Genomic DNA, 15,640 nt, shown 5'->3' with positions numbered 1-15,640 from the left:
CACCCCCGTATAATAGAGCAGGGGGAGAGGTCGAGAATACTGAAGGAGCAAAGGGGGGCAATGCAGGAGAGCATAGACCGCTTCCCAGTTCAGAGTGGGATCCTGAGCCAAAGAAAGAGTTGTTCCAGCCTAGTCAGGTACAACAGGTAGTCGGTAGGTTTGTGGTACAAAGAGCGCCGGAAACGGAAAGCGCCACATCCTACCCATTACCAGATGCACTACAGGTACCGGTTACCATAGGTCCTATAATATCGATATATGACCAAGAGAGAGCAAAAGGGGAAGAACGGAAACGGAAAGACAGAGAAAGAGCAGAGGAGGCAAGGAGGAACGATACCACTAATTCCCCAAGTCAGATGCCGATACCCAGAGAGTGGAGCACCCCGATGCACACAGCAGGGGACCCAGGAGGAGATCCTGGGGGCCCTAGATGGCCAATGGATCTGAGGGGATCGGGACGAAAATCCTTTCAAGAGCTAAATGAGTACATGAAGCAGTGGGATGAGGCAGTGAAGGCTCAAAAGTGCATCAATGCTGCGGAAGCTGAAAGAGAAAGTCAGGACAGCAGAGCACGGACTCACTGCGGGGCTGGGGAGAGTAGCCCGGAGTGGGACTGTAGAGGGAGTAGGGGAGTCACCCATTGGGCCCGGAGTGGAGGTAGAACAGACCTGGAAAACGGGGGCCCCGGGAGTGAAGGGGTGGCGTGCCCAATACTCAGTGAAGGGGAGAGGAGAGCGCAAGAGTACAGAAACAGCTTTAAGTGTCCACACTGTGTGCCTGGCACCAGAGAACCGAATGGGAGTTGTGAGAGGTCGCACCATAGGCCCTGTGATGATGGAAATGAGCGCAGCCCAGGGAATATGGGGAACCGGGAAGGATCGTATCGGATACTGAGCGATACGAGGCAAAGGGAGTGTAGCGACCAGAGGGAAAATAACAGAGAGGTGTGCGGTGAGAGGAGAGAAGAAGAAGAGGGTGGGCAGAGAAAGAGTGGGGGTAACAGGCCCGTGTTCCATCACCTTCCAAGATCGGATGGCCGAGCCTGGGACCTGGAGAGATGGGAGCAAGGGAGGCCACCCATTAACTCTCCTGAGCCCAAACGCAGAGCTCGAAGTTGGGATGGTAGGGAGACCAGCGAGCCCCCTTCGAAAGACATATTGCGAGCTGAGATAAAAGCCAAGAGACTTGATGTCTCCAGCTTAAGGTCAGATCTGGATGACATGGTAGATGGTACCCTGCCTTTAGAAAGAATGGAAATGTATGAACAGGATGAAATACTGTATATGGCAAAGGACATCACTCGAAAAGCGAGAGCAGTCCATGAGAAGTTAGTCGAACTAGCAGGCAAATATATGGTGGACTTGTCAAGAACCAAAGCATTACAGGGTAACCACAGGCTACATTACTCAGATCGAGACCTAGATGAGAGGAGAACGATTGGGCTGAAAACACACATAAGGGAACTGATCACTGGAATGAGGACATGGAGGGCACTAGATAAGTGGGAAGAGAGGTGGTCCAAGAAAGGGACCGGCAGGAGAAGCATGATTGGTATGACACCAGGACAGCAGGGAATAGAAGCTTACCCTTTGCGGGAAGTTGCAAATGGGAACTATGTACATGTCCCTTGGAGTAGGGGAGATTTAGCTGCTTTTACCACCTCTTTCCCCAAATTACGAGAGAACCCTGTGGAGTGGTACAAGCAAGTCGAGAGGTTTGTAAAAATCTCTAAGGTCCTTTGGATAGATCTGAACACGCTGTTTGACATTGTAGTACCAGGAGATCTGTGGACAGCATGTAAGGTTAGCGCTGAGTGGCCCACAACGGAGCCAGAGAGAGATGCCAAGACTAATGGGCCGTCCGAGATTGTGATGGCAAAATTCGAGAGAGTGATGACTTGGCTGAAAGAAAAGGTGCCAATGCAAGACATAGATTGGGTCAGAATAGACCGAACGAGACAGGAACCCAAAGAGACAGTCCACGAATATTACGAGAGATTGCTGAAGGCGTTTAAACAGTATAGCGGCTTGGATGTAATGGACCCAAAAGACATAGGACAATTCGTGTCCAAGTTCGTTCTGGGACTGAGACCGGATATTAGTTTAATGATTCAGCAACACTCGATTTGTTGGCAATCTAAACCCCTAGATGAAATACTGAGATATGCCAGGTACTGCTGTGATGAGATTGATTCCAAGGCTAAGAAACTAAAAGAAAAGTTGATGGTGGTACAGATGCCAGCAGCAGGGAAGGGGGGGCCGCAGCAACAGCAGCAAGGAACAGGTACAGGAGGAAAGAAGCAGTACAGTCAGAACAAGGGTAATGAGGAGAGTTCCACCTTTAGACCCAGAATAGACATAGCTACCTTGAAGAAAACGACTAGGTGCCACCAGTGTAACGAGCTGGGGCATTGGAAACGTGAGTGCCCTTACAATGTAGAGATAGGAGAGCAAGAGATAGAGGAGGAAGAGGTTCAGAGCGCGCCTACAAGAGGGGTAACGCCATACCAAGGAAAGGTGCTCAAAGGGGGGGGGGCTCCTCCCCGAGCCCAGTTCCCGCAACCTCCTCGAGCAGGGAGCATGGGTAAGACCTATAGACAAATGCCCCTGTTTGTGGAAGGGGAAGAGTGCTATTATGTGGACCCATTAACCGGACAGAGAGTGGAAAGAGAAGACTGCACCCTTGGGGCAGCCTTAGAGGTAGATCAGAGGGGACCCTATGTGGAAGCAGAAGTAGCAGGGTGCCCTACGACATTTCTGGTGGACACAGGAGCCACTAGATCCACGATCAGATCAGCTGCAGTTCCAGACCTGCCCATGTCTGGAGAGACCATACAGGTGGTAGGGGTCGCAAACAGAAGAATAACCAGCCAATTGACCGAACCGGTGCAGGTGAAAATAGGGAAGTACAGTGATGAGCACCAGTTTGTGGTTTGCGATTCAAGCCCTGTGTGTTTGCTAGGAAGAGACCTGTTGTGTAAATTGAATTGTACCATATATTGTACACCTCAAGGGGTGGAGGTATTGACCAATGATGATGACGCAGATTTCAAAGTTGCAAACTCCAGAATATGCGTGGAGCTGTACCCTACTTTGACAGTAGATGAGCTTCCCTGGGACTTAAGAGAGACAGTGGCATCAGAAGTATGGGATTTCACTGGGGAAGAGATTGGATTGGTCAAAGGGGTGGACCCAGTGAAAATAGTAGTGAAACCGCATGCTGAGTTCCCAAGAACACCCCAATACAAATTGACTCCAGAAACGATTGCAGGCATAAAGCCCGTGATCGAGTCCATGATTAAACAGGGAATACTGAAAGAAATCGTGGGTAGTCCATGCAACTCCCCGATTATGGGTCTGCAGAAACCAAATGGGAAATTTCGGATAGTACAGGACCTTCGAAAGATTAATAACATAGTCGTTTCATGTTGTCCAGTGGTACCGAATCCATCAGTGATACTGTTTCAGATTCCATTCCAAGCTGAGTGGTTCACAGTGATCGATCTTTGTCAGGCTTTCTTTTCGATCCCTTTGGACGAAGATAGCCATTTTCTTTTCGCATTTAAGCTGGAAAATCGCGTCCTAACATGGTGTCGTATCCCTCAGGGGTATACAGAGAGTCCATCGATCTTTAACCAGCTTCTGAAGAAAAATCTTGAAAGTCTAGTGCTGCCCCAGAAGTCAGTTCTGGTCCAGTACATAGACGACCTCCTTGTGGCGTCAGAAACAGAAGAAGCTTGCAGAGAAGACTCCATTGCTTTGTTAAATCACCTAGCTGCCAATGGGCATAAGGTGTCCCCGGGAAAATTGCAGTACTGCTTGACAGAAGTGCAGTACTTAGGACACAGAATTGAGAAAGGCAAACGAAAAGTGTCACCAGACAGGATAGAGGCGATCATGAAAATGAATGCGCCTAAGACACAAAGAGAGGTCAGGATGTTTCTAGGGATGGTGGGTTACTGCCGACAGTGGATTGTGAACTTTTCACTGAAAGCAAAGCCCTTGCAAAAACTGACGCACAAGGAGGTGAGTGATCCGGTACCATGGGACAAAGACTGTTTGATGGCATTCTTACAGCTGCGAGAGGACCTGTGTCGTGCTCCGGCATTGGGAATGCCTGATTACAATAAACAATTTTTTCTTTACTGTTGTGAGAGAGAAGGTTGTGCGTTGTCTGTGTTGGTCCAAATCCATGGGAATGCCCGTAGACCAGTTGCTTATTTCTCGGCTACTTTAGACCCAGTAGCCGCAGCGTTGCCCGGATGTCTCAAATCCGTTGCTGCAACGGGTGTCAGCATTGAAAGATGTGAAAATATCGTTATGGGGCACCCGTTAGAGGTGTGCGTGCCACATTCTGTTGAACTGTTAATGACCAGGACCAAAACACAGCATCTGACCAACAGCAGGCTCACGCGCTATGAGCAAGTTATTCTTGCTGCAGAGAACGTGACCCTCAAGAGATGCTCTGTTTTGAACCCTGCTACCTTAATGCCACTTCCAAATGATATTGATGATGATGATGAATATACAGACCATGACTGTCTCGATGTGACTGAACTATGCACCAAACCCAGACCCGACATCGTAGATGAGCCACTGACCGACCCAGACGAAGTTTTCTTTGTCGATGGCTCATGTGTAAGAGACGAAGTTGGGCAGTTGAGAGCAGCTTATGCTGTTTGTACAATTGAAGGAGTTGTGGAAGCTGGGTGCCTGGAAGGAGTACACTCCGCTCAGGTAGCCGAGATTATTGCCCTGACACGTGCTTGCTTAGCAGGCAACCAAATTCGAGTCACCATCTACACCGACAGCCAGTATGGGTATGGGGTAGTTCATGATTACGGGCAGTTATGGTCTCAAAGAGGGTTCATGACTTCTTCAGGCTCTCCCATTCGCAATGGAGAGTTTGTGCGCCTGTTGTTAGAAGCATTGCAATACCCAGCAAGTATCGCAGTTGTAAAGTGCATCGCACATACCAGAAATGAGGACTTTGTTTCGAAAGGCAATAGATATGCTGATGAAGTTGCGCGGTATTGCGCGGAACAAGGTTACTCTTTCACAGAGGTGGATGTGGGTGGAATAAATGTAAGAACTGAATTAGCCATGATACTGGAAACTGTTGATACTTGGGATGAACTGTCAACCATGCAAGAAAATGCTCCTGATTCTGAAAAAGAAACATGGGAAAAGGCAGGATGTGTAATGGGTGAGACCCATTTTTGGGTCTCAGCAGACGGCAGAGCAGTTTTGCCCAATGAGATGGTGAGTCCAATGGCTAGGCTCATACATGGTCCCGTACACTTAGGGAGAGATGCTATGCTGAGAGTGTTTAGACAGACTTGGTACAATCCTAAGTTTAGAATAGCAGCAGAAGCAGTGTGCCAGCGTTGTGTGACCTGCCAGCAGCTGAACGTAGGGAAAAGAACACCAGTTGCACTAAGTCACATAGGAAGATCTGGAGGTCCATTCAATCGAATGCAGATAGATTTCATTGAAATGCCAAGGTGCAACCGCCTCCGCTATGTCCTGGTGGTTGTTTGTGTGTTCTCCAGATGGGTTGAGGCATACCCTACACGTAGGTGCGACACCCTCACAGTGGCTAAGTTACTGCTTCGAGAACTCATCCCTCGCTTCGGGGTGCCGGCCTTTTTGGAATCAGATAGGGGAACACATTTTAACAGCGAGCTTGTGAAGATGATCTGTGTAGCACTAAATATTGACCAAAAGCTACATTGCAGTTACCGACCAGAAGCCTCAGGAATTGTGGAACAAATCAATGGCACAATCAAGGCCAGAATAGCGAAAGTGTGCTCCTCAACGACCCTGAGTTGGCCTGATGCCCTGCCATTAGTTCTCATGAGCCTTCGTAGTACCCCAGACAGAAGAACAGGGTTGTCACCACATGAGGTGTTAATGGGGAGAGCAATGAGGCTGCCATCTATTCCAGCTACTGCACTGTTAAATATCACAGATGATATGATCCTGGACTATTGTAAGGGGCTGTCTGACGCCATGCGTTCTGTGTCCCTTCAGGTGCAGGCTGCAGAGGTTCCAGCGTGCCAGGGCCCGTGCCATGACCTGAACCCTGGGGACTGGGTCCTGGTAAGAAAACACGTGAGAAGAAGCTGTCTGGATATTCGTTGGCGTGGGCCCTTCCAGGTCATCCTGATCACAAATACAGCTGTAAAGGTGGGAGGCCTGCCCAATTGGATCCACGCGTCACATACGAAAAGGGTTCCAGCACCTCTGGAAACAGCTCCTCTCTCGGATAGACGTCCAGCAGAGGACCGAGAAGCCATAGAGGGGGCTAGCCAAGCTGTAGAGGTGCCAGCGGAAGCAGGGAACGAGTCTGACCAAGCTGAGGACGGTCAGTACAACAGCGAAACAGAAGACGCTACAGAAGGAGAAAGTAGCTGGGAGTACGAGTCTGACCCTGACAGGTCTGAAAGAGAGCGAGAACAGACCAGAAGGAGAAGGAGTAGAAGGGCACGTGGAGAAGCTAATTGGCCGCAAAGAAGGAGCTCTAGCCTGAGGTCAACTCCAGAGTTAACCCTTCCTCCGATATCAGAAGACTCAGATCCAGAAGAAGGTGCTCAGGGCGCTGAAGCACCGGACCGAAGAAGGTCAAGAAGAGTGCGAGTGCCTAACAGAAGATACTCCACACCTGAGTGGACATATCTGGCGTCAAATGTCTGTGAAACCGGAGACAGGGAGGATCCGAGCGGTGGTGGTGTCCAGTTCTGAGCCCATTATCACCGTGGAAATACGACTGTTGGTACCCGGTGTCGAACAAGAAGGGTCACTAACATTCGTGCTCCCCAGACCTCCCCGCCTCAGCAAGTTAAAACACATGTTTCTTACAGAATTGCAATTCCCCGACTTTGGTACAACGATAACAGCACATGAAGAGCACAATCTTCGTTTGGAAATACTGAACTATGCTATTGAAGCTGCAACCACAAATCTGATAGTAGACTGTTAAAGGACTTTGTAAATAAAGCAAGCAGAAAAAGAAGATTACCTAGCGCCCAGGAAGCAGAGAATTTTAGGGAATTCCCCTCGAGTGGATGGAGAAGGGCTAGGGTTGTCTTTTTGAACTGTTAAAGGACTTTTGCGAAGAAGGTTGTCAGCCTCCAGTTGTGTGGATTCTAAAGACAAAAGGATTGAAAAGAGACTGTAAAGGAACGAGAGGAAAAGAACTTTTTGCAAAGATAAAGAGAGAGCTATAATATCTGACGAAATGGAGGCCGGCACCCCGAACCGCAGAGCCAAATGTATAATAGGTACACTAATAGTAGGAGTGATAATATTAATAGCTTTAGTGGTAACAATTTCTTATGTAAAGGGAAATGAAGAAGAGGTAAAGGTAACTGATGTGAGTTCTGCAGAAACGCTTACACCCACAGTTGCTGGTGAGAAAAGGGAAAACACTCAAGAGAAAGCGTTGTTAGCTGCAGAAGCCCGCAGGTTACATGTAGACGAGTCCCAAGGAGACTTTAGGTCAAATGCTTATGCTAAACTTTTATATGAATACGTGGATGCCATGGAGGTTAAGGATTGCTACGTCTGCATGCAGTTGCCTGCGTCTGTAGATGAAGGAATTCGCTATCATCACCTCCCTCTGACATATGGCATTACATGTAGCTTATTGCTTAGTATATTTTATGAGAGAGATAGTTTTGAATACTATTTCTCTAATTATGATTCAGTGTTGCCAGAAGTCCCGAATTATAAGCAGATGAATAAATGGGATTACTGGAAGAGTGAAGACAGATTGGCCAAGTTCTTCATTCCTTGGATTACCTTAGATACTTCACATGCCCGTAGAAATAACCTGACATGCAAGGTGTCAGAAGTCGAGAAGAAGTTCATAGGGCAGGTGGATGATCGTTACAGGAGACAAAAGATTTTGAAAAAATCTGGACAAGGGAAAATAGATTGGACCGAGGAAGAGAAGTCACATAAGAGAAAGGGTAGTAGTGGTCCAATAGCTTTAGATAAAGCGCAGAGAGGAAAGTTATGTCTTCACCGAGCCAAAACGTATTATGAAAATGTATACGTGGGTGAAGTTGACTGTGAACATGCTTTTAATTTAGAGTACTACACTAAGGATTTCCTGAAGGGAATGCAAGTGATTCCAAATGTGTATTTTGTCTGTGGAAGAAATGCTTACGTGAGACTACCTGACAACTGGTATGGATCATGTTACTTGGCAATTGTCTTCCCCAAAATATATCATGCACAAGACTTAGTGATCATTGAGGGTCAGACATCATCGAGGGGAAGGAGAGATGTAGGTGATGCCGAAATGGTTGGAGATGTCTTTGGAGCTATGTTCCCTCTTTTGGGAATAATCCTTAATGATGTTAAAATTAGACGATTGGCAACAGTTGTCGACAGGTTGTCTGCCAGCACTGCTCAGTCCTTAATGCTGGTAGAAGGAGAGATGCAATCGATAAGGGCTATGGTTCTTCAAAATCGTCTTGCATTAGATGTTCTACTAGCAAAAGAGGGCGGAGTCTGTAAGGCTTTGAAGGTCCAGGAATGTTGCACCTACATTCCAGACAATTCGAAGCCCCTTGAGAAAGTTATTAAGAACATAACTAGTATTCACAAGGAGATCGAAGACTTGAGTAGAGAAAATGTCTGGGAAAAGGTGGGCCACGGAATGAGTACAGTTGGAGGGTGGTTTTCCGCCTTAGGCAAAAGCTTTGTATGGTACATCCTAAAGCCTATCATCATAATATTGATCTGTGGGATAATATTGTGGGGATTGGTGAGGGTATTCAAATGGTACAGAGCAAGAAGGTTAGAAAAGGCCCAAAGAGAGCAGCTGCAGAGATTGGCTGCCATACAAGATAATCAGTACAGGAGCCTGAGAGCTCTGGAAGCGCAGAGAATGCCAGCAATAACTGCAGTTTAAATGTTAGTGATGACCCCGAGAGGTCATCAAAGGGGGGAACTGAGAGAGCGCAAACTGATTTAAATGTATGAATGCATCACACTTACCTGTAGTAAGCACAAATCATGAAGAGAAATGCCATGAGTGCTAATAGTATCTGCAAATATATTCTGAATGTATAGTTAATATAGAGATTTAAGTAGAAGTGGAACTAATACAGAAATGTGTGACATTATGTGCCTTTATTAGACGTGATTATTTCTTAATCTATGTCGTGTAACTGTTAACATGTAAGATAGTATGTGGTTAAAAGCAGAACGTGGTAGGCCTCAGGGCCAGAGCTGGAGGGAAAGGGAAGGTGGTTCTTTTCACGACACAGATTGCATTAAGGTTTTTGGTCATTGCATTAATAGACCATGATTTATAGAAATGTTTACTTAATCATAGAATGAGAGTATTTACATGCTTTAATTAAATGAAGAAGTTGAATGCTATAATCGTTATGAGAAATATTGTAGGCCTGAAATGTTTTAGCATTGATTTACACGTACATGTCTGGGCTGAGAAATGTTGCAAGCCTTTTTAGAAGTCTATGAGAGTTGGGTTCTTGGCGGCAGATATCTGTCTGCAACAGGAAAGGGGGGATCCAATTATAAATGAATGAATGGAGGTCTGTTCAGTGGACGGCCCAGACATGGAGGAGGGTTCTGGAATGTTTAAGGGGTATCAGCGGGCCGGAGAAGAGTCTGAGAAGCAAGGTCAACTCTAACGTCTGAGGCCCAATACAAAGCATCATGGAAAAAGCCTGAAGTTGCACCACGTGAGAGGCGTTTCGCAAGGGGCGTCTCAAATGTTGTTGACTGTTTTGTATTAGGGACAGCACCCCTGGGTGGAGTTAGAGCAGAGACCTGAGGACCCTTTAGAGAGCGGATGGGTAGGCAGTGAGGGGTCATGACTGGAGAACTTTAGGTTTTCACCAAGAGACTTAGAGTGAGTGATTTCCCTTGGGGGTCATTCACTGCTGACACCTTTGTTAGGTTGGGATTTGGTTAAGTAGGGATACCATCTAGAACAGGGTAGGGACGCCTAACCTGTGTTTGTTTTTCCTCCAACCTAAATGAAGGAGAGATATGCGTCTATGCTGATAGCTTTACTATTCTTAGAACTTGTGTTAGTGATTTCTGTTGCTCGTCTGAGGGCTTTTCGAGAGCACATGTATGTAATTGGACCTGTGTATCTCGTGAATCTCATTCTGAGATGCCTGTATTTGCAGCTCATTATATCTTTACAATAAACTTTTGAAAACTAGAAGTTGTCCGTGATCTTTGAGAGTAGAGTCCTTTCTTGGGTGAACTGGCTTGGAAATGGGTGTACTGTTTTCCTCCTAGACAGGCAACAAAGGTTCAGTCGACCAGATCGAGGTTTGGATCAATAGATATAAGGTATCGATCGAAATCTCGCCCTTTCAGGAGCAAGTCCCACTTCTACTTTTGAAAGCCACGTGAAGCATATTCAATTTGTGAAATGTTCCCCCAGTTGTGCCTCGTTACACGAATTCAGTTTGCATCCGAATACTCAGAAGACTATTAATATGTCGTCCACCATTTAAAATGCTGTTCTACAAGTAACATTATTTAAAGAGTTATGACTCATAAAGATGTCACCCGCTAAACATCACTTATCTGATGTTAGGAAACTGGAATTGCTTTTTTTTCTTATTTCCTTATTGGTTTTGCGAAACAGCATGCAGACCAAAACACAGCATGTTCAGCATGGGCTTCAGAAGATCAACAAGGAAGTGGAATTTTAAGGGGAGTGCAGCCAGAGGCACCTGACTGGGTGAGTCAGAAGCTGAGGAAACAAATGGGGTGTAGGTGCAAAAAAATGCAACCTTTTGAATTTGTACTGTCTTTATAAAATAGCATTCCAAGAGGCGAACAGCATTAATAAGTGTTATAGTTGTAAATCTTCCAGCATGAACATATTAACCTCTCCCGGTAGAAGCCAAGTACAGAGACATTGAGTGAGAGGGTTAATCCCTCTATTTCCTTCGGACACTGAGGGTCATTGAATACTAAACATATCCTAAAAAATCCATAAACCAGGGACTGTAGTGTGGAGACCTTCTAGGAAGGAGCTGGAATGTCTCCCATCCCAGTATGTCACTGTTGGTATGGGAAACATTTCTATCCACCACAACCTACCTCAACTCCACTCAACTACAACCGACCCCACTCTACTCCAGTAGAATCTACTTTAATACAAGCTACCCCACTTCTGCCACAAGATTTTCTCTTTTTTTAGATTGTTTCTAATGAAAACTCCGCTATAAATGATGATGAAACCGTATGTTGATATGTAAAATTATGTTTTTTATATTGTGTACTATAACACTGAACGTTGACTCTGGAAGAATACATTTTTGCATTTTTTAATTACTTTGTTGTTACACACAAAATAAGAAAAGTTATATACAATTATTGCCTAGGAATTTATTTTTCATTGTGTATTGCTCTGTCCTAGGAATCTTCTTTCCATTGTACTAGGGGGTCCTTGTTACTTACAAAAGGCACTCTGTAAAGTGCACATGACTGTTCAACCAGCCCTCTCAGACCGGCAAAACAGCCATGCACACTTTGCATGTTCTCCATGCAGGCTGAAAACATGCCCAGGACTGCATTCCCTATCTGAGCCGGGAACCACGGCACTCAGACCAATCACAACGCTGCATTGCAGCATTGTGATTGGTCAGAGGAGCCTAACTGCTTCCTCTTCCAGCTGGAGCGGAGGGACGAGGATGAGTGATGGCACAGCAACGTGCAAGGAGGTAAGTTTTCCTTTTTTTATCTGTGCCAGCCGCTACTGTACAATACCATTCCTGGAAAGGTGCTAATCCACCCACTATGTCTAAATGTAAAATGCAAGGCTTCGCGATACAGGTCAACCTGAGGTCTCACTGGCTCTGAGTCATCTCATACAGATGCAGATGGCGTTCTGAAAATAAGAGGCTTGATTTCTGTTCCCATCTGCCTCCTGTCTAATGCGCATGCTCTCACCCTTCCCCCACACTGCTCATTGTTGTCTGAGAGAGAACAACCCTGCACATGCACAGAACGATCAGAGCTCATAGTTGCCGCTTTGGAATGGACAGCAGAAGCTGTTTTACCCCAACATCAGAGTTCTTCCAACAGATTGACCTGTGTTCAGTTACAATCACACATAACACAATCACATATAACAAAAACATTTGTGTGCTGAGCATTTTAACGAAATACTGTGCAACAAATGGTTGATCTGACACAACTTTAGTGTGTCAGGCAGATGTACAAAGATTAGCAACAGAGATCGGCGGAATCATGGAGAGCAATTGTAACGAATTAACCCATACATATGCACAGGTCATTTGTTTGTGTGCGACCCAGCCCAACAAACATACAGAATAAAGAAACCCAAGCATGCCGTTTGAGTAATTAGGGAAGAAATTGTACATTTTGGGGGAAATACCCTTCATTGCATATGATTAGAAGGTAACACTCTTTACACTATTAATGTTGCTTTAACTCCGTCCACGGATTTAGGTCAAATCATGATGTTTCACAGAAAAAAACTGCATTAGGATTATTAGTTATTTTATGCAACCCCTTGATTGGCTGGTTGCTGCAACGCTCTGCCCCGACGACAGGTGCGAGATAGTCTCTTAGAATTATATATTAATAACTGGAAGAGATCGCCGTATTGCAGTGTCTCCAATAGTTGTAATTTATGAGCTATCTGTCCAGCATGACTGCCCACCAGCTATTTCAAAGGGCTTATCTCCCACAGATACAACCAGGCGGCTGACAACAACTGCTCTGTAAATTGAGTATGCAGCAGTCAAGAGGAAGACACATACACCCGCCTCAGCAGTTATTATATAAAAGTAATTGCACATGTAGACTACGTTCATTTCTCATAAATAAACACATTTTTAGCTTTTGAAAATTCTGCTTAGCAGTAGCTTCGCTTCCACTATGTGTAAAACAGCACTTACCAAGCGGGGCTCGACTGGCTGGACTGCGGCGGCCTTATTGGAAGGATGTTCCGATGAAACTCGTACTTCTGTGGAAGAAAAAGCAAAAATCAATTGTAGGCACACGCATGACAAGTGAAAGCCACTGACAGCCACGGGAGCCCAACCACAGTCATACCTTAATTGAAGAGTGAGTGTGAGAGGTGAGAGTAAAAACTGCACTTTGTGAAAAAAGAAATGGCGCCAAGCCTCAGGGTTCCAATTTTCAGCTGCGCACATTTGTCAACACAGAGTTAAGGTAGGCCGTAAACATGCAATGTATATTTCATGACCACACTATCTACTTCTACACAGTTCTGGTGCCACAGAGAAGGGCTTGTCTGCATACAGCCAGCTAGCTCTTTCTTTAAGAAGCGATTGCAGAAACGAGTACATTTTCTTTTAGAAAATATTTTTTCCAACAGAAGTTCAGGAGCTTTCCTGCCTTCTCTACTTCTGCAGGAAATGATATGATGCCTATGTTTGAAATAGCGAGCTCGCGGAGTGCAGAAAACTCCGCGCCACATAGTGTAACAGAGTTTTTTCCACGCCCACCAACTGTAAGTTGGCGAGCACAAGCTGCCGCTTGGGTAGAATTTCTACTCGAGAGGCAGGAAGATCAGCGCGAACAAATATCCATGTGTGAATAGGACGTGTTTAAAGGGAAGTTAGGACTGAAGATAGCTCAAACTGCCACTCTGAAGCACATTTTTGCAGTAGGTTAAAATAGGTCACAGGCTATGCACCTATTTCTATGCTGAGGATACAAGCATATTACATTCTAGCCCCTTCCTCTACATCCTTGCACACTAAATATCTTTCCCTGGCTCTGTTAACCACATGATTCGCAATTTTCACAAGGTGCACTTGCAATTGTGGAAAGGGCTTTTTCCCACTCCCACAAGGCAGCCTCCACATCCTCAAGTCAAAGGCAACCAAGTGAAAAATCAACCCACTTTAGTGAACCCCGTTGGGCCTTGCTCACACTTGACTGAACTTGGACCAGAACATGAAGGGGATGGTAGCATACTACAAATGCCTACATATGTTACAAAGAAATGCATACTGTCTAAAATCTATTTTCATTAGTCTCACAATCCTATGCCTCTCACAATTCTGCTTGCTCCCAAATTCTTGAAAGATTGTTCAGAAAATCCTTTAGTTAGATTATTCTGACTATTTCTCCCCTGGCCGTGCCCAATAGGTGACATATCAGGCCACCACAGGAGGTGAAATAATTCTACCTTTGCTCGCTATCTTAATACTACAATCAGTTTGCAATGAGTCTTTTTGAACAGCAGGGTTTTTTGTACCCACAAGCTTCTTTGATAGCTTAGTCTAGCTTTAACTAAGTAAATGTGACATTTATTTTCTAGCATACTCTAACTTCTTAATACTTTGTCTCATCCTTTGTTAATGTTGCAAACCATTAAGTTAAACTGGGAAGCAAGTAGTTCTCTGTGCTCCTGTTAAATTATAACTACAGGGTGGACTTTATAAATACCTTCTTGGTGTCTGAGTTACTTCCTGCATTCTTTGTACACCACTTCTAGGTAGAAGCCATTTGTATTTTCTCAGGTTCTAAATTTCTTTCCATCTTTTTTGTAAAAAGTATTAGAATAGACCTCAACTATTTTCCAGGGACACAAATATATATTTGTGGTCCTTCAAAATGGCATCTGGGTGAGCTTCTTGAATATCCTACACTAACTGAGCAACTCCCCTCGCTGCTCCCTGGTCATTAAGCTGGTATCGTAGCGCTCAGAGCTCCACACATTGCTCGCACTGCTAAAATCTATTAATCATCGTAGCGCTCATTGCCAGACTTGCTCGCACTGCTGAATTCTAAGTCATTGTAGCGCTGTACTATCTGACCGTGCTTTGCCATTATTATTGACTGTATCACTCGCTTTGCCTGCTTTAATATTTGTTGCCTGACTGTGCTGCCCAGTTTCATAGCGCTTCAGTAAGGTCGTGCCTGTTTCGTTTTTGGCTTGCAGCCATTTTGGTGTTTGTTGTTGTGACTCCCAGCTCGGCTCTCCACCCCGCTCCCGCCTCCCAGCTGCTCCTCCCTCGCCCCCGCCCCCCCACTATCCACATATGACAGATGCCTTTGCGCGCAGCGTTTCACGCGCAGCGGTCGCGCCCCATGCGCGCCGAAGGTGCGCCAAAGGTAATCCCGTCTACGCCCGTCCGCGCCTGGACCGCGCCTAGCGCCAGTCCCCCTGGCCCCCGCAAAATCCACACCACCCGCATAACGTACGACGCCGCATCCCTCTCAGCACTTAACCCCGGCCGACTCCCAAACTGCTACCAAGCCGCCCCAGGACACACCCATGGACCCTTCACTTGCCACTCCTGCAAGTTCGACTGCATCAGCACCCACACCAAATCCACAAACTCCAAACAGAGCTCCGACAACAACCACCTAAAGTGCACCCTGCTCAACACCCGCTCGGTCCACAGACACTCCATCGAACTGTGGAACCTACTCGACACCACATCGCCGGACATCGCCTTCCTTACTGAAACTTGGATGAACGCCTCATCAGCGCCCGACATCGCCATAGCTATCCCGGACGGCTACAAGATCATTCGAAAGGACCGCATCAATCAAACTGGAGGAGGCATAGCCATCGTCCACAAGAACACCATCCGCATCACGACCAGCTCCGACGATAACCTCGCTAC

At 46.0% G+C, this 15,640-nt stretch overlaps 1 protein-coding gene across 2 annotated transcripts in view; it reads right to left on the bottom strand.

The window, feature by feature from the left end:
- The window catches only part of PLCB4 (phospholipase C beta 4), a 1,076,851-nt gene that overhangs the window by 667,264 nt on the left and 393,947 nt on the right, over positions 1 to 15,640 (bottom strand). For both annotated transcript variants that reach the window (XM_078649526.1, XM_078649527.1), the window contains exon 4: positions 12,932 to 12,999. The gene's annotated coding sequence lies outside the window, so the exon portion shown is untranslated. The remainder of the gene's footprint in view (positions 1 to 12,931; positions 13,000 to 15,640) is intronic.

This window comes from Lissotriton helveticus, chromosome 6, assembly GCF_964261635.1.
Source record: "Lissotriton helveticus chromosome 6, aLisHel1.1, whole genome shotgun sequence".
NCBI lineage: Eukaryota > Metazoa > Chordata > Amphibia > Caudata > Salamandridae > Lissotriton > Lissotriton helveticus.
This window is presented reverse-complemented; position numbering and strand designations above follow the sequence as displayed.